At 52.8% G+C, this 22,051-nt stretch overlaps 1 protein-coding gene across 1 annotated transcript in view; it reads left to right on the top strand.

Moving 5' to 3' along the window:
- Positions 1-22,051, top strand: part of SPAG17 (sperm associated antigen 17) — a 1,802,643-nt gene that overhangs the window by 433,183 nt on the left and 1,347,409 nt on the right. The gene's annotated exons all lie outside the window — the stretch shown is intronic.

The following is a 22,051-nucleotide window of genomic DNA, read 5'->3' as shown; positions in this document are numbered from 1 at the left end:
AATGGAGACGTTCCTATGACCCTGCGCTGAAAACTCGGTATTTCACTGAGTTGAAACTCTATCATAGAGCTATCTGCAGAGCAAGAGCTGCTTTCTACGCTCATGAATTTGCTACCAGCTCCAATCCTTCAAAATTGATTTTCAAGGTACTGAAGCACCTTATGAAAAACAGATCATCATCAGAGGTGATTTGCACAGATTCGCACTGTGATAAATTGGCCTCCTTTTTTGTGGAGAAAGTGGAAAAAATCTATCATGGGTTCGACACACTCCACCAGGATCGACTGGCTTCTACCCCTGTTACGACAGATCTTGAGCCTTTGGCCATTCTACCTGAACTGTCTATTGAGGCCTTTGACAGGTTCAGCCTTAAGGTCAAGTCAGGCTCTCCTACGGACCCGTTAAAGCCAGCCTTCATTAACACACTTTCCCCGCTGTGCCGCAACCCCATATTGAATCTCATCAATATGTCATTGTCTTGTGGAACGGTACCCGCGGCATGGAAACAGGCAGTGGTCACTCCGATACTAAAAAAACCCAACTCTGACCCCCGATTGCCAGAAAACTATCGACCTATCTCCCTGTTGCCTTGGATCGCTAAAGTAACTGAAGCCCATGTCAACTCTGTTCTGTCCGAGCACCTGGTTCGTAACCAGATTCTGGACTCCAGTCAGAACGGCTTCCGGTCAGGACACAGTACCGAGACGGCATTACTTTACATCATGGAACATCTTCGCCAGGTACTTGACTCAGGTCATACTGCAGCGCTTATACTATTAGATCTAAGCGCAGCCTTCGATACTGTGTCCCACCATATACTTATCCAACGCTTACAGGAGGCGGGAGTGACGGATGTCGCTCTCCAGTGGTTTCGGTCTTTTCTGGCAGACCGCTCCTTTAAAGTGGCTATACCACCTGGTCAATCTGCCACCTATCCTTTGGAGCTCGGGGTACCACAGGGATCTTCGTTGAGCCCGACAATGTTCAACCTCTATGTGAAACCGTTGGCTGGTGTCGTCAAACAGTGGGGTCTCACGATGGCCTCATATGCGGACGACACACAGCTAGCGGTGACACTTAGTGAAGACCCTGAGGTGGAGGCCCCCAGATTCCGTGCGGGTCTCTTGGCAGTAGCCGGCTGGCTTCGCACCAACTGCCTTCAGTTGAATGCCACCAAAACGGAGGTGTTGGTTCTAGGGAAGCACGCGGAGCTATGGGGAAATCAGTGGTGGCCATCGGAGCTTGGTGTCACTCCTATTCCAGCCGCTGGAGTGAGAAATTTAGGAGTATGGGTAGATTCTGCGCTGACCTTCAGAGATCACACCAAGAAGGTGGCTGCCACGTGCTACGGAATTTTGCGTGGTACTAGGCCGGTCTTAAAGTATTTTGATCCCCCTACCAGACAGCTTGTAATCCAGGCCTCAATACTTTCTCGGCTGGACTACGGCAGCTCATTGCTGTTAGGGGTGAATCAAGCGGAGGCCTCTAGGCTCCAAAGAGTACAAAACGCCGCGGCACGAGCCATTGTGGGCCTTCCCAGACATTGTTCAGTGTCTGGTACCATCACGGCCTTGCACTGGCTCCCGGTCAGACAGCGAATTAAGTTCAAGGCGCTGTGCCTGGCCTTTAAAATTCTGAAATCTTTTTCGCCGCCGGCACTTGTTCCTCTTCTTACGCCCTATATGCCTTCGAGATCCTTGAGATCGGAGGGACTTCATCTGGCCATCTGTCCACGCTTCAAGTTGAGCAGAATGGGTGGCCGCTCCTTTAGGGTGCTAGCGGCAGGCCTATGGAATTCACTCCCTGTACACATTCGAGCTCTTGAAGATCTGCTCACCTTCAGGCAGGCGATTAAAACCTTCCTGTTCCCGGTATCTAGTTAATTTCTTTTCTCTTATTGTGTGTTATGTTATAGCATCTGTCAAAGCGCCAGGACGCCCCTTTGCTGGGGCAGCTGTGCGCTATAAAAATACCAAATAACATAACATAACATAACATAACATAACTCTCATGCGAGTGAGTTTGCTCTGGGCAACAGTCTGGTTGCCGGATATTAAATCTGTTTTGACATCAGTACACTGCTGTTAGACCTGGCATCATTGGCATGGGCCCAGATGCTCTGGGCGCTGTGCCACTGCTAATCAATGCCACTGCGCGAATGCTCTTTGTATAGGATAACTATAATGCCTAGATCCGTGTAGCATGTTCTAATAGCGAGTTACCCTCCATTTCACTGTTACTATCGTGAAGCTATCCGTTCTTATAGGCCTGAATGGGCAGGTTGAGGATTACATTCTATAATCTTATCTGACCCCCAGAACCTGATAGGAACTTCGAGTTTGATATTTTTATGCTCTGGACATTGAGATACACCTTTTAGTAAGAACCATTTATATATCCCATATTCGAAAATGCCTCTTCTGGATACGCGGTATTTTACACACTGCATACAGTCCCTGTGGGTCCCCTGTGTCACTACCTTGGGTGGTTCTTTGGGGTCCCAGCGATTCTACAGGCTATAAACCTAGTGTCTATTCCAGTCGTGGTTCTTATACCACTTTTTTGGTATATGGTTTGGTACACCCCTGGGGCCCAAACGTGTATTTGTGCTATTACTGATAATTGCTGACTTGTAAACTAAGTACTTCGAACTCCAGTCTCATAAAGAGACTAGAGGGGTGTGTTTTACACTAAATACATATATTTTAAATATATACATGGTGTGGTTGTCTTTTCATTTGATCATTCAAGAGATTATAGACTGGTAAAACAAGCTGCTTTACACTCCTTCAAGACTTAGCCTGAAGGCTGCTCTCCATACCTACCACTAGGATAGCTTTCAATAAAGGTTGTCTTTAACCATTCACCATAATGGGTTGTTTGGACTGATACAAGGTGCCCACTAGAACTAGCATATATCAGGCCACCTTCTCACAGACCACAATGGAGGACTTCAGAAAAGAGTCATCGCCACCACCAGCCCGCTGCGTGCTGCTGCCGCTGAGAGCCCGGCAGTCCCTGAGTGCCCGAATCATTGTGGGTGCACGCTACGGACTTCTGCAGCCCGGACTTGTGGTCGCTTGGAGTCCGCCTGTCATTGTCTCCGCTTCTTCGAGAAGCTGCGTGCTGTGTCCCCTTTCACCGACAGGCATCTGGTGAGCAACGTGTCACGTAGGCCCCAGCCTTGAACTTAGTCTGTGTCACGTTCTGGTGAATACGTAATTGCCTTTTGGAGTCCCTACGGGTTGACGTGAATTGTAGTTGTTGAAACACTTTGAGAATTTCAAGTTAAACTGTTAGATAAAGATATTATTTTTCTATACCTACCTGAGTTGTGTCCTTTTGTGGTATCGTTGCTGCCTTATTGTACATGGTCATAAAGGCTTCAAACACTGCCTCTGAGATAGGCCTAACTGCTCGTGCTACTTTACCACAGGGTTGAGCATGGGTGTCAAAGGGGGTAGCCCGCTTGCCCTGACTTGGGAAGAATGGTCCCCATTTGGACATTGGCGACCGTCATTGCCAACTGGAGACCCCCATTTCTAACATTGGCGGTCAACGGTGAGGATCAGGACTTGCATTTGTGATCCACGTACAATAACTGTTAAACACCACTGGTGAGTGTAGACCAAAGCGCAGCCACACATTTATTTTTTTAGTATTGTTCGGTTGGTTATCTTAGTATTGAATTGTTGATAGCAGCCATGAGTACTGCTAGTAGAGGAAGGCCAACGTCCAATACTTCTGAGAATCTCACCTTTGAGGAGGAAAGATTCGATAACTATACTGCCAGACAGCTGAAGTCATTTTGTAAGCAATTCGCAGTCCCTGTGATAGGCCTCTCTAGGAAAGAGGAGTACCAGAAGGCGCTGAAGGCCTGGTGGGAAGCGAGAGAGTCCGCTGGAGATGAGGATGACCACGCTGGAGGGCAGCAGGATGATACAGTAAAGGGGGGGGGATAGAACACCCTCCAATCCAGGTACTAGTGTATCCCAAAGGAGCCTGACCCCAGAAGAGCTGGAGGACAGGGAGAGAGATAGGAGGCATAGTTTGGAGATGGCTAAAGTGAAAGGTCAGAAGGACCTTGAGAGTCAGAAGTTAGATAGTGAGAAGAATCGATTGTCAATTGAACTTGAGAAAATGAAAATGGAGCATGAGAGAATGTTGAGGGAGATAGAGATCAGGGCGAGGAGTGTCCCGGTCTCCCCCTCTGGTGGCAGCATACCTTTAATAACTCCTGAGAGTTGAGTTCATATTCCTAAAGATGTAATCAAGGATTTTCACAAGAGTGAGGATATTGGGCAGTGATTTGCCGCTTATGAGATAGCCATGGTGTCCCACCGGGTCCCTGAGAAGGATTGGGGAGCGGGGTTGTGGGGACGCTTTGTGAGTGATGGTAGGGATACCCTGTTGGACCTGCCTGAGGAGAGCAGGATGGTGTATGCCCATATGAAGGAAGCTTTGATGACCCGTTATGGTTTGACCCCAGAAATGTACAGGCAGAAGTTTAGAACCTGTAAGAAGTTAAAGGGTACCACATGGGTTGAATATGTGTCGTATTTCTGCAGAGCAGTAGATCACTGGGTAAAAGGTAGCAAAGTGTAAACTTTTGAGCAGTTGTATGATTTGTTTGCGTCGGAGCATTTTTTTAGTAACTGTTTTCCAGAGCTACGCCAACACATGGTTGATAGCAAGCTGACCAACCCTAGGAAGGTTGCTGAGGAGGCGGACCGCTGGGTGAGCACCCGGGTCCGCAAAGGTTTTGTGGGAGACTTCGCTAGAGGTGGGCAGGGTCCCCAGCAGAGAAGTGGGGGGGACAAGGGTGAGCCAATGGAGTCCCAGAGAGGGCCCCAAAGTAATTCCCTCAGGGAACCAAGCAGTGGTGTCCCAGCCTCCCCCTGAGAAGAAGTCAGTGTCCTTGACAGGTAGGCCTGTCCAGAGGGCGCCACTCACTTGTTTCAAGTACGGTCAAGTAGGCCACCGGTATTATGATCCCCAGTGTCCCCAGAGGGACCCCAGTACCACCCCCTTGTGCACCACCTTGTGCACCATCCCGCCAGATTGCCAGTGTAGCCCTGGGGGGGGGAGGAGGTGGAGGTCCAAGGTGGGTGGGATCCCGTAGAGGTAACTCTTGTCTCGTTAGGAGACTTTGAAAAGGTCCCTAACCCCAATAACACTAAGAAGTACCGGCAGTGGTTGACCATCAATGGCCATAGGGTGGAGGCTCTCAGGGACACCAGAGCTAGTGTGACTGCTGTCAGCTCCAGGTTGGTGTCCAAAGAGCAGGTTTTCCCCCATGCATTTTACCCCGTAATATCAGCAGACAACTCAGAGAGCCAGTGTGAGGTGGCTCAGGTTCCCTTCAAGTTGGGGGGGGGGTCTCAGGAACTCTTCAAGTGGCTGTGAAGCCCGCCATGCCTGTAGACTGTCTGCTGGGCAATGATCTAGAGCACTCCCCATGGGCTACAGTGGAGAGTAAGTCTCATTTGGAAATGTTTGGCCTGCCTGAGTGAGCATGTGCGACCACTCGGTCCATGATAGCTCAGAAGGGTGTTCAGGAGGGCCTGGAGCCTGAAATTATGGCCCAGGCCCCTGCCTCAAAGAGAAGGGGTAGGGGGCACGGGAAACCGTCCCCCATGGTTCCCACAGTCTCAGAGGGAGCAGACCCTGAGGGGGATGCCCTGGAACCTACAGGGGAACAAGTGACTGAACTGGGGGACCTACCAGAGCTGACCCATTGGCAGCAGGAAGAGGGACCCTCCAGGGAGGAATTCTGCGAGCAACAGAAAACCTGCCCTTCTCTTGAGAGGGTGCGGCGACAGGCCGCCGCCCAGGCAGCCGGTGATCAGACAGGGTCACATTGGATCTATTGGGAGAATGACCTCCTTTACAGCGAGCCTAAGGTTGCTGAGCCTGGGTCAGCCCGTGTGCTGGTGGTACCCCAGCGCTTCAGGACCTTCGTACTGGGGTTGGCTCATGATGTGTCATTGGCCGAACGTCTGGGGCAGACAAAGACCTTCAAAGGCTGGTCACCCACTTCCATTGGCCCCAGATGTGCAGGAGCTCAGATGCTCACTGCAGAACGTGTGAGACTTGCCAGGCAAGTGGGAAGAGTGGGGGGAAGATTAAGGCCCCACTACAACCCTTTCCCATTGTGAGTACCCCATTCGAGAGAGTGGGCATTGATATTGTGGGGCCTCTGGATCCCAAGACAGCCATGGGTAACAGGTTCATCCTGGTCTTGGTGACCATGCCACCAGGTACCCTGAGGCCATCCCACAGGACAGTGATGGCCCCCGTGGTGGGACGGGCACTGATGGGGATTTTCTCCCGCGTGGGATTCCCCAGAGAGGTGGTGTCCGATAGGGGAACTAATTTCATATCCAAGTACATGAAGTCTCTGTGGGAGGAGTGTGGGGTAACATATAAGTTCACCACTCCTTACCACCCCCAGGGTAATGAGCTGGTTAAGAGATTCAACCGGACCCTTAAGGGCATGATTATGGGCCTGGGCGAGCCCATGAGGCATAAGTGGGATGTCCTCCTGCCATGCCTGTGGTTTGCTTACCATGAGGTGCCACAGAAGTCCTTAGGATTCAGTCCCTTTGAGCTGCTCTATGGTCACCCGGTAAGGGAGCCTCTGAGTCTGGTCAAGGAAGGCTGGGAGCAATCTCCCAGGAAACCTCCCCAGGATGTGTTTAGTTACATGCTGGCCTTCAGAAACCAGACTCTGCGTTTCAGGAAACTTGCTGAGGCAAACCTGGAAGCCAGCCAGGAAGAGATGAAACGCTGGCATGATCAGAATGCCCCTCTGATCGAGTTTCAGCCTGGACAAAAGGTTTGGGTCATGGCCCCGGTGGAGCCCCATGCGCTCCAGGATAGGTGGACTGGCCCCTTTGAGGTGGTGGAGCGCAAGAGCCCTGTTACCTACATGGTGGACTTGCGGTCTCCCAGGAACCCCTTGCCGTGTCCTGCATGTTAACCGCCTGAAGCCCCACTTTGAGAGGTCTGAAGTAGGCATGCTTCTGGCCACAGATGCTGGAATGGAAGAGGAGAGCGAGCCCTTTCCTGACCTCCTGTGTGCAGAGGAGCGAGATCGGTCCGTAGAAGGTGTGGCCGTCTCCCCCACCCTGACTCCTGAGCAGCAGGGTGATTGTCGCCAACTGTTGGGGCAATTCAGTGATCTGTTCTCCCTGGTGCCTAGTGTCACTGATTGGTGAGTCCATGACGTGGACACCGGGGACAGTCCTCCCATTAAAAATAAGGCTTACCGAGTGACTGACCAGGTAAGGGCCCACATTAAGGATGAGGTTACCAAAATGTTTGCCCCTGGGGTGCTTGAGTCCTCTAGTAGCCCGTGGTCCAGCCCAGTGGTCCTGGTCCCGAAAGCTGCAGCACCTGGTGCCACCCCCGAACTTCGATTCTGTGTGAACTATAGGGACCTCAATTCAGTCACAAAGACTGGCGCGCACCCCATCCCCAGAGCTGATAAGCTCATAGATCGTTTGGGGGCTACTAAATACCTCAGCACATTTAATTTGATGTCTGGATATTGGCAGATCACCTTGACTGAGGGAGCAAAGGAGAGCTCAGTCTTCTCCACACCCGATGGGTGTAGGAGAGTATGATCTGCTTCACATGGGTACCCCCACTTTTTGCTGGTGTTTCACTGTTTTTCGACCTTAGTCTGGCTGTGGCCCTGCTAATCAGGACCACAGCCTAGCTGCTTCCTCTCTAAAATGGTTTGCATGTACATTAGGTACATATCTAATTGGATTCTGGAGTGCCTTATAAGCCCCTAGTATATGGTATACTATGTACCTAGGGCATAGATAATTCAGAGGCCTACCAGGGGCTGCAGCATGTATTGTGCCACCCCTGGGAAGCACTCCAAAATGGCACCACAGGTCTGCTACTGAAGCCTGGGTAAGGGTGTGCTTGCACCCCTTACAGTGGTAAAGGCTACCTATATCCACACCTATAAACAGACACATATAAACCTATAAGCTACTCCTATGGCAGGCCTTGACAATCCTGAAGGCAGAGTGCTTGGTTTTGTGTGAGAGGGTGCCCAAGCATGAGCTGAGCCCCTCTGCAGCTTTCGGAAATACTTCCTTATGGCTGTTCTTTGATACAGCCATACCATATACTCTTAAGTGCATTATAATCGGATAACTTTGGAATGGCTGCATCAAAACATGTTGGGTTTGGTGTCAAACGGTTTGGAATACTACCCCCCCGCCAGTTCTGGCGGCGGGGGTAGCATTCCACCCTTCTAGAGGGATAGACATGTTCACACTGGCTAAACCTGGTAGGACTTTCCTGAGCCCTGGCATCACAAAATGGATGCCTCTGCCACAGACACGGGTCTGGCCTCCTGCTGCTGACCGAAACTCCAGCAGGGGAGGCCTGAACAATAGGATTCCTGTCGAGGGGAGGTGTAACCACCTCCCCAGACAGGCAGATGTGTATTGGGGCTGGGCGGGAGCACTCTCTGGTGCTTTGAAGTCCTGCACTGGGGGCACGTTTGCTGTCCCTGTGCATAGCCCAGTTTAAACCGGTTGCAGGGGCTACCTGCTCCTGCTCTGGCGTGAAACTGGACAAAGAAAATGGGTGTAACCACCCCTCTTTCCAAGCCCACCCATAGGTGGGGCCTTAGAGTTAGTCCATCCCCTAAACTTACTATAAGTATAGGAATCCAGTCCCTAGGACTTTAGATTACCCTGGACAAAACTCTGCAACATATATCCTGGACCTTTGACGTTCAACTTTAACTAAAAGACTGAAGAAATCTCCCTTGGGGTCAAGGAGTGACTCCCCTGCTTTGCAGGCACCAAAGAAACAACTGACTGGTCTGCATCGCTGAAGCTCACACTGAACGCCGAAGTCTTTGCATCACCAGAGGTGGATTTCCAGACTTCACCGAGGCTACCCTGAGTCCACAGCAAAGCTGATGCCCGTGGCTATTGTGGGTGACGTGGAACCGTGACCCCTGGACACCGTGATCTTTTGCAGCAACAGCATCTTCCTGGTCCTCCTCGAAGTTGTGCTTTGGGCTCCGAGTAGTCCCAGCCTTGAGCACCTCCTGCACCAAAGATTGTTGGCCTCCACTCCACGAGTGACCCGTGGGCCAGCTTCCAGTGCGACCGCTCGAGGCTCCTTCGCGATCACTAGCCTGTTGGCTAGCAGGTCCCCACGAAGGCAACTCCACTTCTGCTTGGGCTTTCCTGGGTGCTCCAGACTTGCCCTGACTTACCCTCACTGGGTGAGTCCCTCAGATCTTGCTGGTCTGCACCGCAGTCCTTTCTCTAAATTCCAGTGACTTGCCGTTGCCAAGGCTTGTTGGGTCCATTCTGGTCGCCGACACTGCAGCTCACAACAGACATTGTAGGACAGCTCGAATCCGGCTCATGGACTTCGTCGACGCCTCCTGGACCTCGTGGCTGAAGAGTCAAGACACCCATCAACTCACCTGAAGCACCCGACATCTGTGGGCATTGGTCCATCCTGCCCTTGGTCACTGGCTAGTGACCCAGACTCTGTCCCCTCTGCTTACAGGTTCCTTACATCCTAGATCCAGGCTTGGATCTCTTCGGACCCTTCTCCTCTTCACGGCAGCAGCAGTTCTTTGCAGGCTCCCATTGAAATCAACGACACGACCCGACACCAAGAGACACCTATGCACCCGGCTTCCCTGGGTGATGTGACTCGAGTACTCCGGTGCTCTCGTGGGTGTTAGCCCTAGAGCTTCTTAAGTACAATAGGGTTTGGTCCTGATTCGATTAGAAGTGTCCCTAATCTTTAAATTTCCAACCGCGACATTACCCATAGAAGATAACGGGAACCTGCTGTTGTGTTTACACACTGCATACAGTCCCTGTGGATCCCCTATGTCACCACCTTGGGTGGTTCTTTGGGGTCCCAGCGATTCTACAGGCTATAGGCCTAGTGTCTATTCCAGTCGTGGTTCTTATACCACTTTTTTGGTATATGGTTTGGTACGCCCCTAGGGCCCAAACGTGTATTTGTGCTATTACTGATAATTGCTGACTTGTAAACTAAGTACTTCGAACTCCAGTCTCATAAAGAGACTAGAGGGGTGTGTTTTATACTAAATACATATATTTTAAATATATACCTGGTGTGGTTGTCTTTTCATTTGATTCAAGAGATTATAGACAAAACAAGCTGCTTTACATTCCTTCAAGACTTAGCCTGACGGCTGCTCTCCATAGCTACCACAAGGATAGCTTTCAATAAAGGTTGTCTTTAACCTATCACCATAAGGGGTTGTTTGGACTGATACAGGGTGGTGCCCACTAGAACTAGTGGACAGCATATATCAGGCCACCTTCTCACAATGGGCACTATCAGTTCCGGGTGATGCCCTTTGGAATGAAGAATGCCCCTGCCACCTTTTAGAGGTTGGTCAACAGGGTGTTGATTGGGCTGGAAGACTTCAGTGCTGCCTACCTGGATGACATTGCGGTGTTTAGCTTCTCTTGGGAGGACCACCTGCGCCACCTCTGGGAGGTATTGTTGGCACTGCAGAAAGCAGGCTTCACAATCAAAGCCAGTAAGTGCCAGATTGGGCAGGGTTCTGTAGTATATTTGGGACACCAGGTGGGGAGCGGCCAGGTGGCACCCCTTCAGCCCAATATCGAAACTATCCTAACGTGGGACCCCCCCAAGAATCAGACGCAGGTGAGGGCCTTCTTAGGACTCACGGGGTACTACCAGATGTTTGTCAAGGGATATGGCAACATTGTTGCACCCGTGACTGAGCTGACTTCTAAGAAGCAGCCAAAGAAGGTTAACTGGACTGACACCTGTCAGAAAGCTTTTGACGCCCTGAAGACTGCCATGTGCACCACACCCGTGCTTCTTTCGCCCGACTTTTCAAAAGAATTTTTTGTCCAGACAGACGCCTCAGAGCATGGTATAGGGGCTGTTCTGTCACAGATCAATGAGGAGGGATTAGACCAACCGGTAGCCTTCCTAAGCAGGAGGTTACTTCCCCGGGAACAAAGGTGGAGTGCAATTGAGCGTGAGGCATTTGCTGTGGTGTGGGCGCTGAAAGAGTTGAGACCATACCTGTTTGGGACTCACTTCCGGGTTCAGACAGACCACAGGCCCCTTAGATGGTTGATGCAGATGAGGGGTGAGAATCCCAAGTAGTTGAGGTGGTCCATTTCCCTACAGGGTATGGATTTCATGGTGGAACACAGCCCTGGTACAGAACACGCCAATGCTGACGGTATGTCCAGATTTTCCGCCTTAGTGATGAGAACCCCCAAGAAGATGGTTAGTTCTCCCCACATTTCAGCTGGAGGGGAAGCGTGTTAGACCTGGCATCATTGGCGTGAGTCTCCCTTCCCCTCTCCTCTTCCTATTTTTTTTATATTGGCTGGATTTAGATGCTTTGGGTGCCGTGCCACTGCTAATCAGTGCCACAGCGCGAATGTTCCCTGTATATAAATGACTGTATGACTCAGGATAACCATAATGCCTAGATCTGTGTAGCATGTCCAATAGTGAGTTACCCTCCATTTCACTGTCGCTACTGGGACACGATCTGTTCTCATAGGCCAGACTGGGCCAGTTGAGGATTACTCTCTATCATCCTATCTGGCACCAGGAACCTCATAGGAACTTCAAGTGTGATATGTTTGTGCTCGGGACATTGAGAGACACCCCTTAGTAAGGACCGTTTATATAGCCCATGTTTAGAAATGCCTCTTCTGAAAACGCAGTAGTTTCTTGCCTAAGCTTTACTGTAGGTTTTGTGAGTATGTGTATTGGCCGTCTGGTTTTAGAGCAGCAGGGCCAGCTGGGTCAGACCTGGCTGGAAAGAGAGATCAGTATTCCGAGCCTGGGGAGGGGTGACTCTTTGATCCGAGCAGGGCCGTGCCTGGCAAGGTGAATGATGGCTCCACCTCCCACTGGGTGTCTGATAGCAGACCCCCTCATTCCGAAAGGGCAGGATGTCACCTCGTAAACCAAGTGCTCGCCTACCCCACCAAACTGGTTCTGACTGGAGTTGGTGATTTGTGACCTTAAAGAACAAAGTCTTTTTAGGTATAAAATGCTGCGCTGGAACTTTGTCCGGGTGTGTTCCTTCTGGATGTCAAGACAAAACTCTGTCCGAGTGAACAGAGGAAAGGACTTTGAAACTTTCACCAAGCTTGCCGAAGAAACTACCCGAGGGCCTGAATCAAGAGCGCCTCCTGCAGAAGTCTCAGGGACATTAGACTTCACCCCGTCATCGGTCAGAATTCCTGTGCGAGGAATTCTGCTTGCAGGTGAGGCCTCCGTCGAGTAATTCGGAGCCTCTAGTCCTACTGTGAGGACCGCGGACTGGGCACCTTTGAAACTTTTGCTGAGTGCAGTCCGCTGCAGCTAAGAGAGAGCTGCCGCCACTGAGAGCCCGCCTGAATCTGAACCCTTGAACCTTTCGCTGGATCCGTGTGGGCCGCTGCAGCTAAGAGAGACCTGCCGCCGCTGAGAGCCCGCCTGAATCTGACCCCTTGAACCTTTCGCTGGATCCGTGTGGGCCGCTGCAGCTAAGAGGGAGCTGCCGCCGCTGAGAGCCCACCTGAACCTTTGAACCTTTCACTGGATCCGTGTGGGCCGCTGCGCCTAAGAGAGAGAGCTGACACCACTGAGTGCCCGCACCCTTGTCAACGTTTGCATCATCGTGGTTTGTCCTGTGGGCCACCGCAGCTAAGAAAGAGCTGCTGCCGCTGAGTGCCCGCACCCTTTTGCCACTTTGCACCATCGTGAGTTGTCTTGTGGGCTGCCGCAGCTAAGAGAGAGCTGCTGCCGCCGAGTGCCCGCACCCTTTACCACTTTGCACCATCGTGAATTATCCTGTGGGCCGCCGCAGCTAAGAGAGAGCTGCTGCAGCTGAGTGCCCGCACCCTTGTCAACTTTGGCGTCATCCTGATTTGTCCTGTGGGCCGCCGCAACTAAGAGAGAGCTGCTGCCGCTGCGTGCCCGCACCCTTGTCAACTTTTGCACCATCGTGATTTTTCCTGTGGGCACCTGCAGCTAAGAGAGAGCTGTTGCCGCTGAGAGCCCGCCTGAATCTGACCCCTTGAACCTTTCGCTGGATCCGTGTGGGCCGCTGCAGCTAATAGAGAGCTGCTGCAGCTGAGAGCCCGCCTGAACCTAAACCCTTGAACCTTTCGCTGGATCCGTGTGGGCCGCTGCAGCTAAGAGAGAGAGCTGCCACCGCTGAGTGTCCGCACCCTTGTCAACGTTTCATCATCGTGGTTTGTCCTGTGGGCCGCCGCAGCTAAGAAACAGCTGCTGCCGCTGAGTGCCCGCACCCTTTGCCACCTTGCACCATCATGAGTTATCCTGTGGACCACCGCAGCTAAGAGACAGCTGCTGCCGCTGAGTACCCGCACCCTTGTCAACTTTGGCTTCATCGTGATTTGTCCTGTGGGCCACCGCAACTAAGAGAGCTGCTGCAGCTGAGTGCCCGCACCCTTGTCAACTTTTGCACTATCGTGATTTGTCATGTGGGCCACCGCAGCTAAGAGAGAGCTGTTACCGCTGAGTGCCCGCACCTTTATCAACTTTGCATCATTGGGATTTGTCCTGTGGGCCGCCGCAGCTAAGAGCGAGCTGCTGTCACTGTGAGCCCACCACGAAGCTGCACGACGAGAGTCATCGCCACCACCAGCCCGCTGCGTGCTGCTGCCGCTGAGAGCCCGGCAGTCCCTGAGTGCCCGAATCATTGAGGCTGCACGCTAAGGACCTCTGCAGCCCGGACTTGTGGTCGCTGGGAGTCCGCCTGTCATAGTCTCTGCTTCTTCGAGAAGCTGCGTGATGTGTCCCCTTTCACCGACAGGTATCTGGTTAGCAACGTGTCACGTAGGCCCCAGCCTTGAACTTAGTCTGTGTCACGTTCTGGTGAATACGTAATTGCCTTTTGGAGTCCCTACGGGTTGACGTGAATTGTAGTTGTTGAAACACTTTGAGAATTTCAAGTTAAACTGTTAGATAAAGATAATATTTTTCTATACCTACCTGAGTTGTGTCCTTTTGTGGTGTTGTTGCTGTCTTATTGTACATGGTCATAAATGCTTCATACACTGCATCTGAGATAGGCCTAACTGCTCGTGCTACGTTACCACAGGGTTGAGCAGGGGTGTCAAAGGGGGTAGTCTGCTTGCCCTGACTTAGGAAGAAGGGTCCCCATTTGGATATTGGCGCCCGCCATTGCCAACTGGAGACCCCCATTTCTAACAACCACCCTTCGGGGTTACCACCTTCGGCGGCTGGGACTGGTCCACCGACTCCGACAACGGCATCAAGGTCTGGTCTGCTGACTTTGATGACAGCGCCGTCTGTGTCGCTTGACACTACACCTCTTTTCCACTCTGACACTGAGAAGTCGCCTCCTTGACGCCAGTCGGCATCAGGTACGGCATCGGATGCAGCATCGATGGAATTGTCCATTTGTAAGTCCTCCCTCCTGGCTTACATGATGAGGGTCATGAGTATGGAGGTAATGGAGAGGGTTTGGAGTTTCTCCATCCCATTTCTCAACCTCCTATAGAGTTCAGCTGGTTGATTGTCTCAGGAGAAGCTAGTGGCTTGGACTCTTCCCCAGCCTCCACCCGTTTGGCATTTTGATCTTTCAATACTTCTTGTGCCCTTGGACACTTCTCCCATGCATTATGGGATTTGTTGGAGTACCTGCTGCTCTCCTTTCCGGAAGAGACCTGGAACATTCTTGTCCCGAGGTATAGAATGGGCTACAAGTGGCTAAGCTGATAGTTCGCTGTAGTACGGACACTACTGATTCTGTAGTTCGGGCTATGGCCTCTTCGATAGCACTGCGCCGGTGTGCCTGGTTGCACACCTCGGGGTTTTCAGAGGCTGTTCAGTCCACCTTGATTGATATGCCTTTTGATGGCGCCTGTCTATTCGGCGCACAAGCCGACTCTGCTTTGCGGAGGTTTAGAGATAGTCTGCTTCTGTAGTCCTCTTGCGGTAGGAAGTCGGGCTGGAGCAGATTTTTGACTCCTGCTTCTGTAGTCCTCTTGCAGTAGGAAGTCGGGCTGGGGCAGATTCTTGCCTCCTTCTGCTTCTGTAGTCCTCTTGCGTTAGGAAGTCGGGCTGGGGCAGATTCTTGACTCCTTCTGCTTCTGTAGTCCTCTTGCGGTAGGAAGTCGGGCTGGGGCAGATTCTTGACTCCTTCTGCTTTCGTAGTCCTCTTGCGGTAGGAAGTCGGGCTGGAGCAGATTCTTGACTCCAGCTTCTGTAGTCCTCTTGCGGTAGGAAGTCGGGCTGGAGCAGATTCTTGACTCCTTCTGCTTCTGCAGTCCTCTTGCGGTAGGAAGTCGGGCTGGGGCAGATTCTTGACTCCTGCTTCTGTAGTCCTCTTGCGGTAGGAAGTCGGGCTGGGGCAGATTCTTGACTCCTTCTGCTTCTGTAGTCCTCTTGCGGTAGGAAGTCGGGCTGGAGCAGATTCTTGACTCCTTCTGCTTCTGTAGTCCTCTTGCGGTAGGAAGTCGGGCTGGGGCAGATTCTTGACTCCTGCTTCTGTAGTCCTCTTGCGGTAGGAAGTCGGGCTGGAGCAGATTCTTGACTCCTTCTGCTTCTGTAGTCCTCTTGCGGGTAGGAAGTCGGGCTGGAGCAGATTCTTGACTCCTTCTGCTTCTGTAGTCCTCTTGCGGTAGGAAGTCGGGCTGGAGCAGATTCTTGACTCCCTCTGCTTCTGTAGTCCTCTTGCGGTAGGAAGTCGGACTGGGGCAGATTCTTGACTCCTTCTGCTTCTGTAGTCCTCTTGCGGTAGGAAGTCGGGCTGGGGCAGATTCTTGACTCCTGCTTCTGTAGTCCTCTTGCGGTAGGAAGTCGGGCTGGAGCAGATTCTTGACTCCTTCTGCTTCTGTAGTCCTCTTGCGGTAGGAAGTCGGGCTGGGGCAGATTCTTGACTCCTGCTTCTGTAGTCCTCTTGCGGTAGGAAGTCGGGCTGGAGCAGATTCTTGACTCCTGCTTCTGTAGTCCTCTTGGGGTAGGAGGTCGGGCTGGAGCAGATTCTTGACTCCTGCTTCTGTAGTCCTCTTGCGGTAGGAAGTCGGGCTGGGGCAGATACTTGACTCCTTCTGCTTCTGTAGTCCTCTTGGGGTAGGAAGTCGGGCTGGAGCAGATTCTTGACTCCTGCTTCTGTAGTCCTCTTGCGGTAGGAGGTCGGGCTGGAGCAGATTCTTGACTCCTGCTTCTGTAGTCCTCTTGCGGTAGGAGGTCGGGCTGGAGCAGATTCTTGACTCCTGCTTCTGTAGTCCTCTTGCGGTAGGAGGTCGGGCTGGAGCAGATTCTTGACTCCTTCTGCTTCTGTAGTCCTCTTGCGGTAAGAGGTCGGGCTGGAGCAGATTCTTGACTCCTTCTGCTTCTGTAGTCCTCTTGGGGTAGGAGGTCGGGCTGGGGCAGATTCTTGACTCCTGCTTCTGTAGTCCTCTTGGGGTAGGAGGTCGGGCTGGAGCAGATTCTTGACTCCTGCTTCTGTAGTCCTCTTGGGGTAGGAAGTCGGGCTGGAGCAGATTCTTGACTCCTGCTTCTGTAGTCCTCTTGCGGTAGGAGGTCGGGCTGGAGCAGATTCTTGACTCCTGCTTCTGTAGTCCTCTTGCGGTAGGAGGTCGGGCTGGAGCAGATTCTTGACTCCTGCTTCTGTAGTCCTCTTGCGGTAGGAGGTTGGGCTGGAGCAGATTCTTGACTCCTTCTGCTTCTGTAGTCCTCTTGCGGTAAGAGGTCGGACTGGAGCAGATTCTTGACTCCTTCTGCTTCTGTAGTCCTCTTGCGGGTAGGAAGTCGGGCTGCAGCAGATTCTTGACTCCTTCTGCTTCTGTAGTCCTCTTGCGGGTAGGAAGTCGGGCTGCAGCAGATTCTTGACTCCTGCTTCTATAGTCCTCTTGCGGTAGGAAGTCGGGCTGGAGCAGATTCTTGACTCCTGCTTCTGTAGTCCTCTTGCGGTAGGAAGGCGGGGTGGAGCAGATTCTTGACTCCTGCTTCTGTAGTCCTCTTGCGGTAGGAGGTCGGGCTGGAGCAGATTCTTGACTCCTTGTGCTTCTGTAGTCCTCTTGCGGTAGGAGGTCGGGCTGGAGCAGATTCTTGACTCCTTCTGCTTCTGTAGTCCTCTTGGGGTAGGAGGTCGGGCTGGAGCAGATTCTTGACTCCTGCTTCTGTTGTCCTCTTGCGGTAGGAAGTCGGGCTGGGGCAGATTCTTGACTCCTGCTTCTGTAGTCCTCTTGCGGTAGGAGGTCGGGCTGGAGCAGATTCTTGACTCCTGCTTCTGTAGTCCTCTTGCGGTAGGAGGTCGGGCTGGAGCAGATTCTTGACTCCTGCTTCTGTAGTCCTCTTGCGGTAGGAGGTCGGGCTGGAGCAGATTCTTGACTCCTTCTGCTTCTGTAGTCCTCTTGCGGTAAGAGGTCAGGCTGGAGCAGATTCTTGACTCCTTCTGCTTCTGTAGTCCTCTTGGGGTAGGAGGTCGGGCTGGGGCAGATTCTTGACTCCTGCTTCTGTAGTCCTCTTGGGGTAGGAGGTCGGGCTGGAGCAGATTCTTGACTCCTGCTTCTGTAGTCCTCTTGCGGTAGGAGGTCGGGCTGGAGCAGATTCTTGACTCCTGCTTCTGTAGTCCTCTTGCGGTAGGAGGTCGGGCTGGAGCAGATTCTTGACTCCTTCTGCTTCTGTAGTCCTCTTGCGGTAAGAGGTCGGGCTGGAGCAGATTCTTGACTCCTTCTGCTTCTGTAGTCCTCTTGGGGTAGGAGGTCGGGCTGGGGCAGATTCTTGACTCCTGCTTCTGTAGTCCTCTTGGGGTAGGAGGTCGGGCTGGAGCAGATTCTTGACTCCTGCTTCTGTAGTCCTCTTGGGGTAGGAAGTCGGGCTGGAGCAGATTCTTGACTCCTGCTTCTGTAGTCCTCTTGCGGTAGGAGGTCGGGCTGGAGCAGATTCTTGACTCCTGCTTCTGTAGTCCTCTTGCGGTAGGAGGTCGGGCTGGAGCAGATTCTTGACTCCTGCTTCTGTAGTCCTCTTGCGGTAGGAGGTCGGGCTGGAGCAGATTCTTGACTCCTTCTGCTTCTGTAGTCCTCTTGCGGTAAGAGGTCGGGCTGGAGCAGATTCTTGACTCCTTCTGCTTCTGTAGTCCTCTTGGGGTAGGAAGTCGGGCTGGAGCATATTCTTGACTCCTTCTGCTTCTGTAGTCCTCTTGCGGTAGGAGGTCGGGCTGGAGCAGATTCTTGACTCCTGCTTCTGTAGTCCTCTTGCGGTAGGAGGTCGGGCTGGAGCAGATTCTTGACTCCTTGTGCTTCTGTAGTCCTCTTGCGGTAGGAGGTCGGGCTGGAGCAGATTCTTGACTCCTTCTGCTTCTGTAGTCCTCTTGGGGTAGGAGGTCGGGCTGGAGCAGATTCTTGACTCCTGCTTCTGTAGTCCTCTTGCGGTAGGAAGTCGGGCTGGAGCAGATTCTTGACTCCTGCTTCTATAGTCCTCTTGCGGTAGGAGGTCGGGCTGGAGCAGATTCTTGACTCCTTCTGCTTCTGTAGTCCTCTTGCGGTAGGAAGTCAGGCTGGAGCAGATTCTAGACTCCTTCTGCTTCTGTAGTCCTCTTGCGATAGGAAGTCGGGCTGGGGCAGATTCTTGACTCCTTCTGCTTCTGTAGTCCTCTTGCGGTAGGAAGTCAGGCTGGAGCAGATTCTAGACTCCTTCTGCTTCTGTAGTCCTCTTGCGGTAGGAGGTCGGGCTGGAGCAGATTCTTGACTCCTTCTGCTTCTGTAGTCCTCTTGGGGTAGGAGGTCGGGCTGGGGCAGATTCTTGACTCCTGCTTCTGTAGTCCTCTTGCGGTAGGAAGTCGGGCTGGAGCAGATTCTTGACTCCTGCTTCTGTAGTCCTCTTGCGGTAGGAAGTCGGGCTGGAGCAGATTCTAGACTCCTTCTGCTTCTGTAGTCCTCTTGCGGTAGGAGGTCGGGCTGGAGCAGATTCTTGACTCCTTCTGCTTCTGTAGTCCTCTTGGGGTAGGAGGTCGGGCTGGGGCAGATTCTTGACTCCTGCTTCTGTAGTCCTCTTGCGGTAGGAGGTCGGGCTGGAGCAGATTCTTGACTCCTGCTTCTGTAGTCCTCTTGTGGTAGGAGGTCGGGCTGGAGCAGATTCTTGACTCCTGCTTCTGTAGTCCTCTTGGGGTAGGAGGTCGGGCTGGAGCAGATTCTTGACTCCTTCTGCTTCTGTAGTCCTCTTGCGGTCGGTTTGGGAACCCTCTTTTTTATTTCACTGTGAACCATTCATAGGCTCGTGCCCTTTGGCTTTTTCTTTCGAACATCCCTTTCAGGGCGATACCCGGAGAGGTGTTCCTGCTCGCTGCCGGAGTGCCGGCACTTTTACTATTTTCATTCTGTCAGTGACAGATTACGGTTAAAGTTATATGGTACGTCTGTTATTGTGTAACGCGTCGCACACCTGTTCTTCTAGGTTTCTACTTCTGTGGTTTTAAATCCCTTAGAATATCCGCCCAGAACTTAAATAAAATAGTTATTAGCAGACGGTGCAGAAATATTGATGTGTGTTAACATGTTTTTTACATGCTGATGTTACACATGTCTAATGGTGATGTGTACACACTGGAAAGACGGCGCTTCATTGAAACAATAAGGAAACTGGCACCGGAGGGCTTATGCAGGCATCGTCCTAAAACACAACTTAGAAGAATTCTAGGGCTATACATCCAAATGGAGGCGATCTGAAAACATATGTAGGCCGCTTGGACAGTTTACATGGGGTGCAGCCTTATCTTGGGGTAGCAGAGCCGCAGGTGTCCCTGCTCAATAGTATCGACAGAGACACCGCAATTAAAGCTCGGTTTTATTTAGGGATTATTGTTAGCACCCAGCCCTTCGCCATGTTGCCTCAGTGCCCCCTGCCCTCCCCTTGTTGATTCTGTGTGCCCCACCCTCCCCATCTTGCTTGTATGTCTCTGCCATCCTCCTGTTGCTTTGGTGCCCCTCTGCCTTTCCCCGTGTTGCTGCTGTGTTCCCCTGCCCTCCCCATGTTGCTGCTGTGTTCCCCGGCCCTCCCCATGTTGCTGCTGTGTTCCCCTGCCCTCCCCATGTTGCTGCTGTGTTCCCCTGCCCTCCCCGTGTTGCTGCTGTGTTCCCCTGCCCTCCCCGTGTTGCTGCTGTGTTCCCCTGCCCTCCCCGTGTTGCTGCTGTGTTCCCCTGCCCTCCCCATGTTGCTGCTGTGTTCCCCTGCCCTCCCCATGTTGCTGCTGTGTTCCCCTGCCCTCCCCGTGTTGCTGCTGTGTTCCCCGGCCCTCCCCGTGTTGCTGCTGTGTTCCCCTCCCTCCCCATGTTGCTGCTGTGTTCCCCTCCCTCCCCATGTTGCTGCTGTGTTCCCCTCCCTCCCCATGTTGCTGCTGTGTTCCCCTGCCCTCCCCGTGTTGCTGCTGTGTTCCCCTGCCCTCCCCGTGTTGCTGCTGTGTTCCCCTGCCCTCCCCATGTTGCTGCTGTGTTCCCCTGCCCTCCCCATGTTGCTGCTGTGTTCCCCTGCCCTCCCCGTGTTGCTGCTGTGTTCCCCTCCCCTGCCCTCCCCATGTTGCTGCCGTGTTCCCCTGCCCTCCCCGTGTTGCTGCTGTGTTCCCCTCCCTCCCCATGTTGCTGCTGTGTTCCCCTGCCCTCCCCATGTTGCTGCTGTGTTCCCCTGCCCTCCCCGTGTTGCTGCTGTGTTCCCCTGCCCTCCCCGTGTTGCTGCTGTGTTCCCCTGCCCTCCCCGTGTTGCTGCTGTGTTCCCCTGCCCTCCCCGTGTTGCTGCTGTGTTCCCCTGCCCTCCCCGTGTTGCTGCTGTGTTCCCCTGCCCTCCCCGTGTTGCTGCTGTGTTCCCCTGCCCTCCCTGTGTTGCTGCTGTGTTCCCCTGCCCTCCCCGTGTTGCTGCTGTGTTCCCCTGCCCTCTCCATGTTGCTGCTGTGTTCCCCTGCCCTCCCCATGTTGCTGCTGTGTTCCCCTGCCCTCCCCGTGTTGCTGCTGTGTTCCCCTGCCCTCCCCGTGTTGCTGCTGTGTTCCCCTGCCCTCCCCGTGTTGCTGCTGTGTTCCCCTGCCCTCCCCGTGTTGCTGCTGTGTTCCCCTGCCCTCCCCATGTTGCTTCACCCCTTGTTCCCTCTGTTGTTTCTATTTCCCTGAATGCTTTAAAAAGTATTTTAAAACGCTTTTGCACGTTTCATTTTTGAATACCGATCTTACTTGGATCAGTATCTAAAAACAGAAAGTGTCCATGTCATTTTGTCGACAAACATGCGTCGTGCCTACACAATGAGGCTGGCAGTCACATAAAGTTTTTTTTACATTTTACTTTAGCTATGCTGCACAGCAAAGGGGACGCTGTGCAGCGTGGCTACAAAACATTGGCGAGACCTATTGGCTTTGCCAATGCATGTTAATTAAAAATGGGGGGGGGGGTGCACGGGGCCCACCTCCAATGGCTTAAAAATGCCCCGGGGACCACCACCTCCGAGGCTAATTTAAATAATTGGCAGAGTGGCCATGCAGCCCCTCCCCCCTCCCCTGGCTCCAGGGAGCATTCTCCCAAGGCCTAGAAATTAAAAAATGATATTGGGGTCTGCACGGACCTCCTGGACCTTAAGACCTCCCTGGGGCTATATATTAAAATTATTTAGGGGGCTGCGCGGACATCCCCTAGGCCCCGGGTAACACCACCTCCCTGGGGCTAAAATAAACATTAAAGGGGGACCGCACAGCCCCCCTCCCAGGCTATATGCAGCCCCTGGGAACCACTACCTCCCTGGGAACAGCCCATGCACAAAGAAGGGGGGGTGGCACACAACCCCCTTCCTGGAGCCATTAATGGCCCTGGGGACCGCTATCTCATAGGGCCGGCTCCTGCTATGTCCAAGGGTGCCTACTTCAGGGACATAGCTTTTTGCTATTGCTTTAGGGAAGCTCCCACCAAGTAAAAGAAAACACTCCAGATCTAGCTGGCGGGAGCTGTCAAAGTGCTCCCGCCCACTGGAAGCAGAGGTTTAATCTCTTTCCCTGCCCGCAGA

The sequence above is a fragment of the Triturus cristatus genome, chromosome 8 (assembly GCF_964204655.1).
Source record: "Triturus cristatus chromosome 8, aTriCri1.1, whole genome shotgun sequence".
Taxonomy (NCBI): domain Eukaryota; kingdom Metazoa; phylum Chordata; class Amphibia; order Caudata; family Salamandridae; genus Triturus; species Triturus cristatus.
Note: the sequence above shows the minus strand (reverse complement) of the source record. Positions and strands in the feature narration are given on the sequence as shown.